The following is a 17,947-nucleotide window of genomic DNA, read 5'->3' as shown; positions in this document are numbered from 1 at the left end:
GTTCACTGGTGATTTAAATAACCTATGATAACCAGTCTTCCTTTCTGGTACAATCTTTCAGTTTTCCCGGCATTAACAACTTTCTCCTTTTTCTGCCTACTTTTCAGTGTATACATATTAAAAAAATTTTTTTACAGCTTCTCCAAAAAAATCTCTGCTACACGCCTATCAACATTTTCCATACCCTTTTCCCTACCCTGACCTGATCCTTTATTTTCACTTGTCTCCAGGTCTGACTGTTGGGACAGGTCAAAAAAATTTTAAGAGTTTCATTTTTGAAAAACAGTAATCAGACAAAAACCCAAAGCACTGTGGCTCTAAAGGTACTATGCGTCACGGGGCATAAACTTCGTCATTCAGGATTCCAGACAACTGCAGTGTGACCAGACAGCCAGACCCTAGAAATCAAGACGGTTTTCAACATTTGCTTTCCTGATACTCAACTTTCTACCTTAGGTTTTCTAGAGAAAGCTTAAACAGACTAACACTCATGAAAACTGTGTTTCAAGCAATAATTGCTTTGTAAGATACAGTTGAATAGAAATGAAACCAATCAGTAGCTCTGTAGCTGTGCCAAATAAAAATTAGTGTCTCACAGAGGAAACGAGAGGAGGTCAGCTTGTTAGGCTAGCCACAGAAAAGAACCCAGGCTAGAGAAATTCAAAAGGGTGTGTTTCACTAAAGACAGAAACAAATTATATCACGTACGCCACACTAATTACTTAAAAAGAAATCAATCTAAAAGTATAATGTATAATGTATAATGATTTTAAGAGTGTATGTTGCTGTTGATTCCCCAGGAAAATGGACTGGGAGTACACTAAAGCCTGATGAGAGTGTGTCTGAACTGGAACCAGCCAACACCCTACAGCCCATCTCAAGCAATGTTAAAACGGCGGTGAGTGCAGCTGGAGTTGTTCATTTAAAGCAATGTGCACCGCATCCTAAAAGGCAGTCTCCTAAAGGTATTTGTGGGCTTCCCAAGTGGTACAGCGGTAAAGAATTTACCTGCTGATGCAAGAGACTCAGATTCGATCCCTAGGTCAGAAGATCCCCTGGAAAAGACGGCAGTCCATTTCAGTTTTCTTACCTGGGAAAACTCAAGGACAGAGGAGCCAGGCAAGCTACAGTCCCTCCGGTTGCAAAAAGTCAGACATGAGTGAGCACACACAGGCACACAAAGGTATTCGTATGATTTTATTTTCTCTATGCAACTCTCTCCTTCCCAAAATTCATAGAAAATAAAATACAGGACACTGGACCAACATAGCTTAGTGTTATGCCTGCATCGACAGGCTGACCCGGGTTCAAGTACTGACCCTGATGCATATCAGCCGTAATTTTGAATAAGCCTTTTAAACAAGCCTCAGTTTTCTCTTCTGTAAAAATGGAGATAATATCACCTACTGATTTAGTAAGCATTAAATTAGATAATATAGATAATATACATACATGAAGCGCTTTGGATAGAGACTGACATTCAGTTCAGTTGCTCAGTCATGTCCAACTCTTTGCGACCCCATGGACTCCAGCACACCAGGTTTCCCTGTCCATCACCAACTCCCGGAGCTGACATCTCCATAGAGACTGACAGTAAGTCACTCAAAAATAAGTTAAAATGGACTCTACTTAAAATGGACATATACTTAGCAGATGTTTATCTTCATTATTAAAATGGCAAATTAGGGCCTTCATAGCCATGGCCCAGGTTCAAACCCTGGTCAGGGAACTGTTATCTCCTAAGCCGTATAGCATAGCCAAAACAAACAAAAAACACCCCATCCCAAAAAACCCAGCAAATTAAACAATGAGATTTCTTTCACCTACTAATTGTCAACTTTTAAAAGATTTATCCAGTCTCTGCAATACTATTCTCAGACTCTTTATCCAATGTTTATTAACATTTTGAAGAATTACTATATATCTAACAATATGCTTGGAACTGGATTACAATTATTAAAACCGTTACAGTTCACACTCTAGCAGGGAATTAATTCAATTTTTTTGGAGAGTAATTTTATAGCATTTATTGATAATTTTAAGACATCTATCCATCCCTGAACAAGCAATATCACGTTCCAGATTTATCTCACTGAAACAGTGACACAAATACCATGTGCAAAATACATCTAACCCTAATCAATATCCATGAAGCTAACTAAGAAATACCTTTCTGTATAAGCACCAAGACATATGCTCGTGTCTTTAAAGAACTGCAGAAAAATTAGTTATTCCATTTCTATAAAACAATTATATCAGTGTGTTATTTAAAAATTTTAAAGGTTAACAACGACTATCTCTGGAAGTAAGACAGAGATATTTTTGTGAGACAGAATATTTTACTTGCTGTACCACATGCCTCAACTGTACTTTCATTGTTTTCACCATAAGCATGTATTGCTGTTGTAGTTAGAAAGAACAAAACCCAAAACCTTCCTGATGCTCTGGAGTTAGACCAGGATTTAGTTATCACTTTACCACTTATTAACTGGGTGGGCAACACTGGAGCAATAACTCACGTTCTCGAATTCCTAGTGTCCCTCAGCTGGAAAATGAAGAAAATCACAGCACCTACACCTTATAAAGTCATTTTGCTAATTAAAAAACCTGTGAAGGCTGAGTCCTGTAAAGCGCTAAGAGGTATTAACCAGCATCACTGGTCCCTCTTCAACATCCCACATGCTCTCAGTAAATCTAGAGTTCCAACTACACACAGACTCAGGAGAACGCTCTGGTAGGCAAATTAACAGTCCTATTAAATACAGGTTTCCCTGGTGGCTCAGTGGTAAAGAATCAGCCACAACACAGGAGACGCAATGCAGGAGATGTGGGTTCGATCCCTGAGTCGGGAAGATCCCCTGGAGGAGGAAATGGCAACCCACTCCAGTATTCGTGCCTGGGAAATCCCACTGACAGAGGAGCCTGGTGGGCTACAGTCTATGGTGTCACAAAAAAGTCAGATGCAATTAAGCACACTGACCAGTAAATATAAACTTCAACAGCTCCAAATCCAAGTCCTGAAAGTGAAAGTCACTCAGTCATGTCTGACTCTTTGAGAGCCCATGGACTATAGTCCATGGAATGCTCCAGGCCAGAATACTGGAGTGAGTAGCCTTTCCCTTCTCCAGGGGATTGTCCCTCCCACCCAGGAATCAAACAGGGATCTCCTGCATTGCAGGTGGATTCTTTACCAGCTGAACCAGCAGGGAATCCCAAGAATACAGGAGCGGGTAGCCTATCCCTTCTCCAGCGGATCCTCCCAATCCAGGAATCGAACCGGGGCTTCCTGCATTGCAGGCAGATTCTTTACCAGCTGAGCCACCAGGGAAGCCCCAAATCCAAGTCCTAACACTGCGCAAATATTCCCACATGTAAAACTGATCACATCTGTAGTCACTTATTCTGTTAGGCTTTTAATTGTTTACTGTCTACATAAAGTGCAATTTTAAGCTGAGTAATTTAAAGTCACACTGCAGTCTGACGAATTTACAGATGCATCCTGTAACAACAATTTTGGCCCTTGGTCCAGTTACATCAGAATCAGCCCATTCAGGGACTGCTTCACTGTGAGGCGCCTTCTGGAGTTCTGCAATGTAGTGTGACCTTAGCCCCGGAACCTAATTTTAAACAAGATTCACAGGTAATGTTTTCTGTTTTGGCCTCGCCACGCCACATGAGATCTTAGTTCCCCCACCAGGGATGGAACCCTCGCCCCCCTGCAGCAGAAGTTCAGAATCTTAACCACTGGACCACAAGGGAAGTCCCACAGGTAACTCTTATGCATGCTACATTAAAACAAAACAAAACAAGGCTGTACTGTAAGGGCTTCTAGACCAGATTTCAAACTTTGTATCTCAGACCGTGCACTACCATGTCTTTGCACAGAGTGAAAACATATTCACTTGGCACAACTGGGAAAAAGCCAACTTTGACAAACAGAACCAAAGACTCTCAGTGGAATTCAAGACTGCCAGAAAGTTCTTCTGAATTAAGGAAGTAACTATTAGTTTCTCTCAGGATGGACAAGATGGGTCTCTACTCCATATTACTTCATTTCTCCAAAATCTACTACTCTTCTAAGTAACAACTAGAGCTGTTGCTGTACAACATGCAACATGATAACAGGAATCATGCAGAAAAATCTCTAAGTACCACTGACTAGTAGTATTTAAAACCTAGCAGTCCCTCAAATCTGTACACACTGGCTAAGTAAACTGCCTCAAGCATTTCAGTGCCTGCTTTTAGTATCAAAGAAAGTTGATTACAAGAATTAACCTTTTTTAATTTTGGGATTCAGAAAATTCTCAACAAAGGAAGGAGTAACAGAACAAACAAAGTTATTTCTTTCTGCAAAAACAACAACAACAAAGAAGGCTGATTATAACAGATGCAGGAAAAGACGCCTGGTCTCAGAAGCCTGGTAAAGAACAGATTAGCACTATTACCACCAACAGGCTTTTACTTAATTCATCAATGGTCTAAATAAGTTTTATTTCCTTAAATGTATCAGGCTATCTTAATTCTACTGTAATACAGGGCTATCGCTGGTTTTCGCTTTGAACATTCATCACCCCCACTAAAAGCCAATATAAGCCCCAAAGTGACCCAATCTCCTTCACTAACAGAGACATAGGAAGAGAAGCGTGAACAGGCAGAAAACCGTGACCTAAACACGAAGAAAACAAATAAAACACAAAAGCACAATCAAGCTACACTTAGGGCCTAGTGGCAGTATTGATTACTTATGGCTGAATTCAATCCTTCGCACCTCCCAGTTCCCAGGGGGGAGAACTTAAGTCTCGCACGGCTCTCTAGCAACCCTTCTGGCTGGCTGCAGGAACACAGTGAACGCTCGAAACTAAAGGATAAAGCAAGAAAGAGGGCACCTTCCCGGGAGAGACACGGGATCTTTAAATGAGGGAGAAAACAAATTATGCCAAAGACCGAAACTTCAAAAAACTGTACCAGAGAGGGGACAATAAGGAGGAAAGGGAAGTAGATAAGAAAAAAACGGGGGGGAGGGGGCAAGTGACTTGCATTATACAAGTAAGCATTTAGTGTCCGCAGTGGAAAGAGAGAAATAGAACGAGACAACTGGGTAGCAGGGAAGCGAAAGAGGCACTAGAAAGCCAAGGAGACTAACGCTAATTTCTCTCACATGTCTTTCTCGCTTTTTCCGAGAATCAACAGTACCCAAAGACAGACTTCGAGGGCACCCGGGCTCCCCTGCAAATTATACTGTTACTGTACGTGAAGCCAACCTTGACTTAACTCCCTAAATAAGCTGTAACTCACAGGGCTTACCATCAGATACACGGAGAGCGCTGCAAAATGAAAAACACCAGGGATTCCCTCCCATCTCCCCTCGAAGCATTCCAGTGAACTGCTGCTTATTTTTCTTGACAAATGTTTTTTTTTCAAAGAGTAGTCCCCCACAAAAAAACAAAACGCGACAGAAACAAAGCCATTTCGACTAGCTCCGGTAGCAAACGTCCTCGCTCATAGGATTTAATAGGAGTGGTGGGTTTTCTCCCAAAATTTGGCCCCCAAACACCCGGAGACGGTGACGTGGTGGCCGAGCAGGTTGAAGAAGCATCAATTACCACATTCGCAACCGCCGCGAACCCCCCGCCTCCCGGTGCCGAGTCAGACTGACTCACGGAATGAGCGCCCGGTGCCCTGGGGCTTCTTCTCCCCGGGCCCCTGCGGCGCAAAACCCTCACGGAAAAGGCGTGAAATTCAATTAGGAACCCACCCACCCCGTCCTCCTGCGCCGCGGTCTGGGGCTCTGTCCAGGGTCAGGGGAGGAACGGTGCCCAGGAAGGAAGCGCCCCAAAAGGGGAAACGTGGAGCTCCGAGCCCGGGGGTTCCACTCTCCCGACCTCCAGGCCCAGCAGCCCCCGGTTCGCCAGGCCCGGGCCACCCCTCCACCCCGGGCCAACTCCCGCTACCGAAGCGGGGAGGACGGGGCACCGAGGCAGCGGCGCCGCCACCGGCCGCGCTCACCGTGGCGCAGCTGCTCGGCTTCTGGCCCGGCCGGCCCCTCTTCAGCGGTGCGAGCGGCTGCCGACCCCGCTGCGGCTCCCAGAGGGCAGCGCCTGTCCCCGCCGCCGTTACCGCCACAGTCCTCCCCGTCGTCGCCGCCGCCGCCGTCGCCGCCGCCGTCCGGTAGCTGAAGCAGCACAGCCGCCTAGCTTCCGCTCCTCCTCGGGGTCCCGCGAGAACTTGCGCGCGCGGCTCCGCCCCGCCCCACCCCCGCGAGACTTGCCCCGGCGGAAAAGGCCCAGAGCGCAAGCGCCCCACCCCCGCCCGGCCCCCGCAGGTAGACCGGCGACGGGCCGGGGCGCAGGCGCCGGGCCGCCCCGCAGCAGGTGGCACCGGCCGGGCTCCACCCACCCCGGTCTTTGTAACCCTTTCGGTGCCAGAGCGGGTAAATTAGCGCTCACTCGGAGGAATAATTCTCCTCCACGTCCTGATCGCTTCCTTTCCCCTTCCACCAAACCGAGGCAATTTGGCTGGGGTTGAGGGGCGGGGGGGAGGTGAGGAGGAAGGAATCTCCAGCGTGAAGCACTGGAGGACCAGGTCTTGAAATATTTGAGAATTTGGTCCAAACAGATTCTCCAGTATGCTTGGGGTTCGCTGCTGGCTCAGCTGGTAAAGACTCCGCCCGGAATGCAGGAGACCAGGGTTCGATCCCTGGGTTGGAAAGATCTCCTGGAGAAGGGAAAAAGCTACTCACTCCAGTATTCTGGCCTGGAGAATTCCATGGAAGATTCGGACACGACTGAGCGACTTTCACTTCACATCAAACTCTGCAGTATGAGATGAATTAACCTATTCGTTCATCCGTTGAATCAAGTGCTTAATATAGGCTAAGCACAGTGCTAACTATAGAAGGTACAACAATGAACAAAAATTGGGTCACAAAGATTCGGATACGACTGAGCGACTTTCACTTCACATCGAACTCTGCAGTATGAGATGAATTAACCTATTCGTTCATCTGTTGAATCAAGTGCTTGATACAGGATAAGCACAGTGCTAACTATAGAAGGTACAACAATGAACAGAAATCCTCGCCCTCAAGGAATTCAGGATCTAGAGGCGTGGAAGAAAAAGAAACAGAAACAAATAATACCACAAATACTGTTAGAATTATTTGGAGTAACGCTGAGGAAGCTAAAAAGATGGGAGAGAGGGGTTGCTACTTTGCCCATCTCAGAAAAGCCTTCCCAGAGAAGGTGATGACTGAGCCGGGTCTTGCAGGATGTGTAGGAGTTCGCCAGAGAAGCCAAGGTAAGGGCATTCCAGGCAAAAGGGACCAGCATGCACGTACAAAGGAGCGGAGGCGTGAGAGTCGTGTTCCCTGCAATGCTAACGAGTTCAGTTCATAACCGGGGAGTGGCAGAAGATCAGGCTTGGAGGAGTAACTCTTATTTTTCAGTTCCAAAAGCTCCTTGCAGTTAAAGGAGAGAACAGAGCATCCAATGGTAATGTGCTTCCTGGAAGCCAAAAAAATAGCTAGAGGTGAGAATAACCTAAGGTCTGATCCTATAGAGAAAACAAGCCCACTGAAATGACAAGAATCAATTGTTCTTTCACTCCGTATTTGTTGAGCATCAGCTGCGTGCCAGGCACTATGCAGGGTGATAGATGAACCTGACAAAGCCTCTGCTTTCAGCAGTTTGTCTTCTAGAAGAGAGTTGCCTAGTCTGGAAGGCAAAACAGTTGGTCCTGAGGGCCACTGAACTACATACAGGACTGCAGAGGAGGGAGCCAGTTACTTGGTGCTCTGGTAGTCAGGGAGGACTTGGTGTTTGAATTGCAACATGAAAGCAAGGAGGAAAGAGTGATGAAATCAGCCAATATTTCAGATTGACCAGAGTTTAGGATTTAGGGGGAGGATAATTTGGAAAACTCAGCAGTGGCCACAGGACTGGAAAAGGTCAGTTTTCATTCCAATCCCAAAGAAAGGCAATGCCAAAGAATGCTCAAACTACCACACAATTGCACTCATCTCACACTCTAGTAAAGGAATGCTCAAAATTCTCCAAGCCAGGCTTCAGCAATACGTGAACCTCGAACTTCCTGATGTTCAAGCTGGTTTTAGAAAAGGCAGAGGAACCAGAGATCAAATTGCCAACATCCGCTGGATCATGGAAAAAGCAAGAGAGTTCCAGAAAAACATCTATTTCTGCTTTATTGACTATGCCAAAGCCTTTGACTGTGTGGATCACAATAAACTGGAAAATTCTGAAAGAGATGGGAATACCAGACCACCTGACCTGCCTTTGAGAAATCCGTATGCAGGTCAGGAAGCAACAGTTAGAACTGGACATGGAACAACAGACTGGTTCCAAATAGGAAAAGGAGTACATCAAGGCTGTATATTGTCACTCTGCTTGTTTAACTTATATGCAGAGTACATCATGAGAAACGCTGGACTGGAAGAAACACAAGCTGGAATCAAGATTGCTGGGAGAAATATCAATAACCTCAGATATGCAGATGACACCACCCTTATGGCAGAAAGTGAAGAGGATCTAAAAAGCCTCTTGATGAAAGTGAAAGAGGAGAGTGAAAAAGTTGGCTTAAAGCTCAACATTCAGAAAACGAAGATCATGGCATCCGGTCCCATCACTTCATGGGAAATAGATGGGGAAACAGTGTCAGACTTTATTTTGGGGGGCTCCAAAATCACTGCAGATGGTGATTGCAGCCATGAAATTAAAAGACGCTTACTCCTTCGAAGAAAAGTTATGACCAACCTAGATAGCAAATTGAAAAGCAGAGACATTACTTTGCCGACTAAGGTCTGTCTAGTCAAGGCTGTGGTTTTTCCTGTGGTCATGTATGGATGTGAGAGTTGGACTGTGAAGAAGGCTGAGCACCAAAGAATTGATGCTTTTGAACTGTGGTGTTGGAGAAGACTCTTGAGAGTCCCTTGGACTGCAAGGAGATCCAACCAGTCCATTCTGAAGGAGATCAGCCCTGGGATTTCTTTGGAAGGACTGATGCTAAAGCTGAAACTCCAGTACTTTGGCCACCTCATGCGAAGAGTTGACTCATTGGAAAAGACTCTGATGCTGGGAGGGATTGGGGGCAGGAGGAGAAGGGGACAACAGAGGATGAGATGGCTGGATGGCATCACTGACTCGATGGACGCGAGTCTGAGTGAACTCTGGGAGTTGGTGATGGTCAGGGAGGCCTGGCGGGCTGTGATTCATGGGGTCGCAAAGAGTCAGACACGACTGAGCGACTGAACTGAGCTGAATGAGAAGCAAGGCCAAGATGCACAGTTTAGGCTTCACTGACAAGTAACAACCTCTGAAGGTTTTTAAGCAGGAGATGTCTGACATGAAAACAACAAGAGGTATCTATTTACCGCCTGACTTGTACTAAAGTCATAGTGTTTCTACTGTGTATAATATCCCCATTTCACAAACTGGGAATTTGAGGCTTAAAGAGATTAGAAATTCACCCAAGGAAACCCAAATATAGTAGACTTGAGATTGGAACCTAGATCTGTCTTGTTGTAAAACCCATTTTGCCCCCCAACTTTGAAACGGTTCTAGCATGGTTTCGGGAAAAAAATAGAAATTAAAGGGAAGGACTTAGTTGCTGAGCAGAGAGGAGGAGGAAGTGAGGGAAGAGTTGCCGTTCTTTGTTTTGAGTGGGCAGAGAAATCTGCCAGTTAGAGGAGGAGCTGACTGGGCAGGAGATGGGGGTCATGGGGCTGACTTGGGGGGTAGGGCATGTACTGGGAAGGGGCAGGTAGAAAAATACTGATACCCTACCTGGGAAGGGCAGAGTTCATTCTGAAAAATACGCAGGTAGAAATAACAAGTACATTGTCCAAAAGCTCCATGCATTCATTCTTGCTGTCTACATTAGCTAAGCCTCTACTCTGGAGATAGCAAGATAATCTGTTACAGAGCTCACAGTCTGAAGGCGAAGACACACTGCTGAGAATATAACACTCAGGATAGGCAGCTTTGGAACATAGAGCAGGGGACCTGATCTAGTCCAGGACCAGGGAAGAATGAGGCCAGAGGTTTCAACTCAGACTCTGATTAGCCTGAGAGGAAAAGATTGCTCCAGGAGAGAGCACAGCATGTGCAAAGCCCAGACATTAAGAAAGAACTCCAGGAAGCCATTTACACCTGGGATGAAGAAGAATGTGGCTCATGGGTGAAGCATCTGGAGAGGGGAATACCAAGACTTTCCAGCACTGCTAAAATCTAGGGACTGGAGGGACTTCCCTGGTGGTCCAAAGGTTAGAACTCGGAGCTTCCACTGCAGGGGGCACAGGTTCGATCCCTGGTCAGGGAACTAAGATCCCACTTGCTGCTTGATTCTATGGGATACTGAAGCACTGGGTGCACGTTGGTCATCTCTTCATCTTCAAAATACATTCTCACTCTAGCTGCAGAGTGAAAAACCCAGTGAGACCCAGTGAAAAACTTAGTGGAACTAAGTTGTTCATCACCTACAAGACAGTGTCCTAAGACCTGTGCAAGACCCTCATGGATCTGGTCCCTGCCTGCCAGCCTTACTCTCTCAGTCTCCAGCCAACATACACTCTACCAATATTAAACCACTGTGGTTTCCGGAAGATGCAATGATGTTTTGAGTGTGTGTATCTTTGCACTTGCAGTTTCCTCTGCTCAGTTGGTCTTTTCCCCTTTCTTCAGGCCCCCAAGTCAGTTTTAGGGTTTCTTCCTCAAAAATACCACTGGGTCACCAATCTCACTGCAGCATAATGGTCTGTTCACTTCTCCGCCCTCCCCATCCACCACCAAAGGCTCTACAAGCTCGCAAACAGGACCACACCTTCTTCTCACATTTGTATTCCCAGTCTGCAGCACAGTGCATGGAATGAATTAATGGATGGATGGAGGGATGGATGAATAAACAGCAGAGGTTGAGTGGAGATAAACATGTGGCTGCCTTTCTGGGCAATGTAATATTTGGAGTTCAGGAAGTGGGTGAGATCTCAGAAGAGACTAGATAACTTAGCAGAACAGAACTATACATATATATATATGAGCTTCCTTTAAAAAATGATAAAACAGACTCTGATTATGTCTTTGCAAAAATGTATGCCTATGGACCAGATTTGGAAGGGAACACTTTTAAATAATTTAAGTAATTATGCTGAAATGAAGCAATTGTGGATGACAAAACAAAACTTCAACATTTGTTACACTGTCTCTTCGATTAAAAACCCCTCTCTGCCGACAGACTCAGAAATTTGAGAGAATGCTGTCCGATATCATTCCATGCAGAGGAAAAATCAGCACTAGAGGCAGTAATAGGTAGAATATGTGTTTAATAGCAAAAAGAAATCGGAACAAGAGGTGCAAGGTACACCCTGGTGTGAAAAGCTGTTGAAACTGTAGCAAAACTTGCTAATTACAAATTAGCCACATCAATCGCTTTGGAATGCACAAATTAATCACTAAAATGTCCCTCTTTTCAGTTGGGGGGTGGTTTGCGGTTTTTTTTTTAGTCTTCGGAAACGATTTCTCCTTTAGGGTTCTGTGAGTTGTCGTGCTGCCCCCTACCGGTCATAAGTGGACACTGCCCTGGCACTGCCTGAACCCTGGAAGCCCACTGCAGGCACTTCCTCTGAGCCCACTTTTATGAGTTTCTCTTAGTGGGAGAGATGGAAACAACCAGTGACAACCAAAATGGGTCACTGAAATTCTGTTCCTACCTGCTCCATTGATCTTGGAAGTTCTCATCTTAGAATTTCCTCTGTTCTAGTTGTGACTGCAGAAGGCAATGGCACCCCACTCCAGTACTCTTGCCTGGAAAATCCCATGGATGGAGGAGCCTGGTAGGCTACAGTCCATGGGGTCGCTAGGAGTCTGGCACGACTGAGCGACTTCCCTTTCACTTTTCACTTTCATGCATTGGAGAAGGATATGGCAACCCACTCCAGTGTTCTTGCCTGGAGAATCCCAGGGACGAGGGAGCCTGGTGGGCTGCTGTCTCTGGGGTCGCACAGTCGGACACGACTGAGGCGACTCAGCAGCAGCAGCAGCAGCAGTTGTGACTGCAAGGAGATCAAACCAGTCAATCCTAAAGGATATCAGTCCTGAATGTTCATTAGAAGGACTGGTGCTGAAGCTGAAGCTCCAGTACTTTGGCCACCTGATGGAAAGAGCTGACTCATTAGGAAAAGACCCTGATGCTGGGAAAGATTGAAGGCAGGGGAAGAGGGTGACAGAGGATGAGATGGTTGGATGGCATCACCGACTCAATGGACATGAGTTTGAGCAAGCTCTGGGAGATGGTGAAGGACAGGGAAGCCTGGCGTGTTGCAGTTCATGGTGTTGCAAAGAGTCGGACATGACTGAGCAACTGAACAACAACAGCTGTGAGCCAAGGCTGCATACACTCCTCTCGGGCTTGGAGGGTGACCTCTGATATTGAGCCTACCACTAGGACCCCAAGTCCTGTCCCTTCCTTTCCTCAATCTCCTGACTTTGTGTCTATCACCCTAGCTGGTTCAAACACTACCATCCTTCCTGATGGACTGACCAATCATCTTACCCCTTCCAAGTCACTATCTACACTGCAGCCAGAATGGACTCTCTGAAATACAAATTGAATCAGGTGGTCACAGGGCAGGTACTTAGCTTGCTCCAAATGGCTCTCTTGGCTGGCCCCTGCCAGCAACTCTGGCCTCAGCTCTTTCAACTTTTCTATCTTTTCTCTTCTGGATGACTTGCAGCTTCCTGAATGACCCTACAATTCTTTTACCTCTGAGGTTTTGGCATACTGCCCCTTTGGGCTGGAATGCCTCCTCTTCCTGCCTTCCCTGCCATCACCTGGCTCTTGTCTGTCTTCCAAATCTCAGCTCAGGGCCACCTCCACCAGGGAGCCTCCTATGAAGCTCTGGTCCCTCCAGTGGGTTCTGATAGCACCCTTGCAACTCCATCACTCCTATTTTTCATAAGACCATATATGAGCCATCTATTGATACTTGTCCTTTTCCCCTTTAGGCCAGAGTTCCTGATGTCTGTGTGGATGAAAATATTGTCTGCCTTACCAGTAAACAAAGGATATTGCAGCCATCAAACCAGCACAATACAGTGCCCCAAAGGGTGAGCTCTGAGGGACTCAGGATGGAGACAAAGGGGCTGCTCACTGCCAAACCCTCAGTGACTGCAGTCATCCCCAACTTCAGGCACCTTGAGGGGATTTAGGAAGGAGATAAGCAGGATACTGACCCCAGAGAACTGAGGTGCAATTCAAAGGAATGATTTCAGTGAGCCCAGATTCTTGCATCTTCCCATTCATAGAAAAGCACCAAGTTCCTTAGTGGGAGATATCTGGTTTTCTTTAATTAACAGGAATCTTTCTGATGTTCTAAACACCTGGTCTTTGCTGAAAAAACTCCTGTATATCCTGGCTGCCTGCTTGCCTCTTTGGAGCTGAGTCCTGTCTTCTGCCTCTAGATCAAATAGCAAGTTTTTAAAATGGACAAAATGTTTAGTTGCTCAGTTGAATCCAACTCTTTACAATCCCATGGACTGTAGCCTGCCAGGCTCCTCTGTCCATGGAATTCTCCAGGCAAGAAGACTGGAATGGGTTGCCATTTCCTTCTCCAGGTGATCTTCCCCACCCAGGGATTGAACCCAGGTCTCCTGCATTGCAGGCAGTTTATTTACTGTCTGAGCTACCAGGGAAGCCTTAAAATTGAGAAAAGGGCCAACAATTCTTCTCTAACATTAGCAGTGCTCACATTTTAATACACAAGAGAATTGCTCGGAGACCTGTTTAAAATGTAAGCTCCAGTGACCCAGAGATAGTCAACTCCTTAGGTCTGGGAAGGCCTCAGAAATATGCATTTTAAATAAGCAGCTGCAGGTATATTCTTAGGCTGGTCATCTGTGCAGCAGACTTTGAGAGAAACAATGCTTACTGAGTAATTGAGCGTGGAGATTCTGGGATCTTCCAACCCCAGTATCCTAGATTACAGGAATCAGGATGTGAGTTGCCATGGTCAGGAGAGAACTTGGGACTCTTCCCCCAGGGCACTCCCTGGGGTCTTAAGCTGCCTGAGGCTGTGAAATGCCGGTAAAGCCCATTGGTGTGGTCAAGGTCTTGGGCGGGTAGCACTTCTTAGCACCACACTGTAAACAAATTAAAAGTAAAAGCGCAGATAAGCAAATGGACTCTGATCCTCAGAGCTCTCTGTAGGATGCCAGAGTCAAGTTCAAGGAGGCTGGCCCTTCCCTATCCCTTCTGTTTCAGTTTCCATGTGACTCTTTCATTAGAATACATTCTGTTCATTAAGGACAGGAAGTCAATTCCATTTTGGCCTGAGCTAAATTGCAAGTGATGTCTCCAAAGGGCGGAAATTTCCCCACTGTTTCTACCCCTGCGAGAAAGACGTATTAGCAATTTTAATACGGGAAGTTCCTCTGATATTGGTTTTAATTATATGTTTGAAAAATAAATATTCTAACATAGGAGACTCTTCCTCTTCTCTCTTAACTTTTCCCATCTCAAAAAATTTATTTGCACCTCTGATGTCTTTTTCCTTTTTAATCTTTTTTTATTTTTGCAAACTAAGTTTTAATTAGACAAGTCACCTGCACTTCCTTACACCTCATTGTCCCTTTTCCCCCCTCAGTTCTTTTGCTAATCTCCTCCCCTAGACTTGCACCTTACCAGCTACAGAGAATATTCTTGTCACTGTCACCCACGATCTCCATCCATACAACAGACAAGTATTACATGAATTCATCCTCCCATGAAATGTGAAAATACTGTATTTAAGACTCTGACAGGGGGACTTCCCTGGTGGCCCAGCGACTGGGGCTCTGTACTGCCAGTCCAGAGGGCCTGGGTTCATTCCCTGGTCAGGGAACTGGATCCCACATGCTGCAACTAAAGACCCCACCTGCCACAGCTAAGATCAAAGGTCCCATGTGGCGCAGCTAGGGCCTGACACAGCCAAATGAGTAAATATTTATTTTAAAAAAAATTGTAAACTTAAAAAAAAAAAAAAAAGACTAGCTGGCAGGATCTGAGCACTAATTTGAGGCCAGGAAATGTCTAAGGCTTTGTGTATGTTATTTCATTTAGTCCCCACAATAACCAGACATGGTAGATATTACGACTATGCCCATTTTATAGATGGGGAAATTAAGAGTTTCCATATGGAGGGGACAGTCAGCTGTGTCCAATATTGCTGTAGAGAATGGGCAAGGTGAAGATGGAGACTCAACCATTGAATTTGGAGAGATGGGGACTGTGGGTGACATTGACAAGAACATTTTCAGTAACTGGTGGGGTGAGAGTCTGGGGGAGGAGATTAGAGAAAGCACTGGGGGGAAAGAGAGATGATGGGGTGTAAGGAAGTGCCGGCAGCAGGTACACGTCTCTATGAGAGCTTTGCTATGTAGCAGAGCAAAGAGTAGCATCTGGGGAACCTTCTACCCTGTTGGTAGGAATGTAAATGGGTGCGGCCACTATGGAAAACAGTATGAAGGTTCCTCAAAAAACCAAAAATAGGGTTGCCATATGATCCAGCAAGCCCACTCTCGGGATTATATATCCAGAGAAAACCATAATTCAAAAGGACACATGGATTCCGTTATTCATAGCAACACGATTTACAATAGACAAAGCATGGAGACAGCCTAAATGTCCATTAACAGATGAATGGATAAAGAAGAGGTGGTACGTGCGTACAATATACCATATGATATATTCAGTGGCAGGGCTGACGTTAAAGCTGATGTTAGACTGACGTTGGAAGCTCCAGTTCTTCGGCCACCTGATGCGAAAAGCTGACTCACTGGAAAAGACTCTGTGGTACAAACGTACATATATGTGCACATCCACGTGCATGTAAGTCGCTTCAGTCGTGTCTGACGCTTTGCGACGACCCCATGGACTGTAGCCCACCAGGCTCCTCTGTCCAAGGGATTCTCCAGGCAAGAATACTGGAGTGGGTTGCCATGCCCTCCTCCAGGGGATCTTCCTGACCCAGGAAGGTCAGGAAGTGTCTTACATCTCCTGCATTGGTAGGTGGGTTCTTTACCATGAGCTACCTGGAAAGCCTATACACACACACACACACACACACACACACACACACACATATAATTTAATCAATTTGCTGTATAGCAGAAATTAACAGAACATTGTAAATCAATTACACTTCAATACAATAAATTTTTAAAAAACGGAGTGGGATTTGGATGGCCAAGAAAGGGATTTTAAATATGGGACCTATGAGGGCATGTGTGCTGAAGGGAATTATCTAGTAGAGAGGGAAACTTTAGGACAGGGAGAGAGAAGGGAATTGAGGAGCAAAGTCCTTGCAATTCATCCATTTTCGTGGACAGGCAGCCGCGTAAGTGAAAACAGATGTAGGTCAGTGGGTGGCAGCGGCGGCGGGCAGAGGCTTCTCTTTTCTCAGTTAGGTGTGTGAGGTCACTACCCAAGTGCAAGAGGTTTGTTTGGATTAGAAGGTATGACACTGAACTTTTGGACTGTGGGGGTTCAAGAGAATTTAGGAAACACTGCGGGTGGCGCTAAGATCCCACTCAGATTTACGATTGTTAATGTAAAAGAGGCCACTCCACCTGGTTGCCTGTTTTAACCAGTTACATTCAGCTGCCTGGTTGCAGACACAGGGCAGGTGAAGAGCCTGATTTTGCCAGATTGGGATTTGCCAGGCCAATACCACCAAAGAGGTGAGGGGTCAGGGTGTTGAGGGTGCATGCAAAGTACCAGATAAAGTGGGGGGCTTGCAGTCTAAGCCAGGCAAGAAAGAAAGGGGGACGGGAAGTGTGTTTGTGGGGGACAGAGTTCAGTTTGGAAAGATAAGAAAGTTCTGGAGATGGATGGTGATGATGTTTGCACAAAGACATGAATGTCCTTAATGCTACTGAACTGTACATTTAAAATGGTTAAAAATGATAAATTTTATGTTATGGATATGTTACCACAATAAAATTTTTTTTTTAAATGTTGAATATCCCTGGAAGTCCAGCGGTTAGGATTTGGCACTTTCACTGCCGTGGCCAGAGTTCCACTCCTGGTTGAAAAACTAAGATTCTGCAAGCTGTGTGGTGCAGCAAAAGAAAAGTACTACCTTGATCAGTCAGTTCAGTTCAGTGGCTCACTTGTGTCTGATTCTTTGTGACCACATGGACTACAGCACGCCAGGCTTCCCTGTCCATTACCAGTTCCCAGAGCTTGCTCAAACTCATGTCCATCGAGTGGGTGATGCCATCCAACCATCTCATCCTCTGTCATCCCCTTCTCCTCCCACCTTCAATTTTTCCCAGCATCAGGATCTTTTCCAGTGAGTCAGTTCTTTGCATCAGGTGGCCAAAGTGCCGGAGCTTCAGCTTCAGCATCAGTCCTTTCAATGAATATTCAGGACTGATTCCTTTAGGATTGACTATCTTGATACCTAGCCCCATCCCAGATAAGTTAGAATCTCTGGGCTAGGGCCTCTAGACATGAGTATTTTCATAGACTGTGGAATTGTTGAGTTAGTTATGTTTTCGTTCACTCATTCATTCCAAAACACATTGTATACACATCATGATTGACCCTGGGGGTGAGCTGATTAATTTAAATGGATAAGGTTCCTGCTCTCATGGAGCTTACAATCCAGGAGGGGAAAGGCAGACGACACAGTCAACAAAGAAATGTGTAACAATTTCAGAAGTGTGTTTCAACCATCCAAGTGAGCTTGAACTAGGATGATGTGTTGGAGACACGCAGAAGGGCTGTGGGTATGGACAGACCTAAGATCTTCAGTCAGGGAGAAGCCTCAAGTGGCAGCAACGGATCATGGAGACACGTGACTGCATCTCACTGACGGATTGTGAAAGCTGTGTGAGAGCCGGGAGTGAAGACCAACTCCCAGAGTTCACTCAAACTCAGGTCCATCGAGTGGGTGATG

At 45.7% G+C, this 17,947-nt stretch overlaps 1 protein-coding gene and 1 pseudogene across 1 annotated transcript in view; one reads left to right on the top strand and one right to left on the bottom strand.

Moving 5' to 3' along the window:
• The window catches only part of GRB2 (growth factor receptor bound protein 2), a 64,163-nt gene extending 57,977 nt beyond the window's left edge, over nt 1–6,186 (bottom strand). The window contains exon 1 of the mRNA XM_068976817.1: nt 6,007–6,186. The gene's annotated coding sequence lies outside the window, so the exon portion shown is untranslated. The remainder of the gene's footprint in view (nt 1–6,006) is intronic.
• The window catches only part of LOC138083699 (ferritin light chain, oocyte isoform-like), a 38,104-nt pseudogene continuing 25,820 nt past the window's right edge, over nt 5,664–17,947 (top strand).

This window comes from Capricornis sumatraensis, chromosome 8 (assembly GCF_032405125.1).
Source record: "Capricornis sumatraensis isolate serow.1 chromosome 8, serow.2, whole genome shotgun sequence".
NCBI classification, from domain to species: domain Eukaryota; kingdom Metazoa; phylum Chordata; class Mammalia; order Artiodactyla; family Bovidae; genus Capricornis; species Capricornis sumatraensis.
Note: the sequence above shows the minus strand (reverse complement) of the source record. Positions and strands in the feature narration are given on the sequence as shown.